The sequence below is a fragment of the Trachymyrmex septentrionalis genome, unplaced genomic scaffold (genome assembly GCF_001594115.1).
Source record: "Trachymyrmex septentrionalis isolate Tsep2-gDNA-1 unplaced genomic scaffold, Tsep1.0 scaffold37, whole genome shotgun sequence".
Lineage (NCBI taxonomy): Eukaryota > Metazoa > Arthropoda > Insecta > Hymenoptera > Formicidae > Trachymyrmex > Trachymyrmex septentrionalis.
Genome location: NW_017305536.1, coordinates 7,557,112 through 7,557,723, shown reverse-complemented (window position 1 = coordinate 7,557,723; position 612 = coordinate 7,557,112).

The following is a 612-nucleotide window of genomic DNA, read 5'->3' as shown; positions in this document are numbered from 1 at the left end:
TTTAATTACAAAGAGATACTTACCGTTATGTAAAATAATATGGTCGCTCCGAAATATATATCGCTCTTTCAGTACCGAGGATTTATCAGTTCTAGTTTCTGAGCGTCGCGTATCTTTAAAAGCCTGGAACAACACAGGAAAAAAATGTTATGGAAAAGAAGGTTTCTGCGTGCAGAAAGTAGAGCCTTCTACGAGGAAAATAAAATAAAATAAAATAAAACAATTGGATCGCACGGTATTTTTTGCTGATCGAACAATGAGAAAACTCTACGTTGTGCCTTTTGAATAACAGCAATTTTAAGCAATTTGAACTTCGGTTTCCTCGTGCGCGATATTGTATCGTTAAACAAAACCGATCTCGACGATCCCGACGAGGGACGTCATCGCGCGCATCGTCGAAATTGCTCGCTTTGTTCCCCGTCGCGAAAGCAAAACGTATCCTTCGCTTCTTGCTTCTCGGTACCGAGGTATTTTTAACGCCGTCGGCGTTCCCGCTGCGGCAGAATAAACGCAGAATTAGACGGGTTTACGCACAAGACTTCGCGCGGAATCGCGTACAGATCTACGTCGACTTATCTCGTCTCGGTGATCATTTTCTTTTTTTTTTTTTGT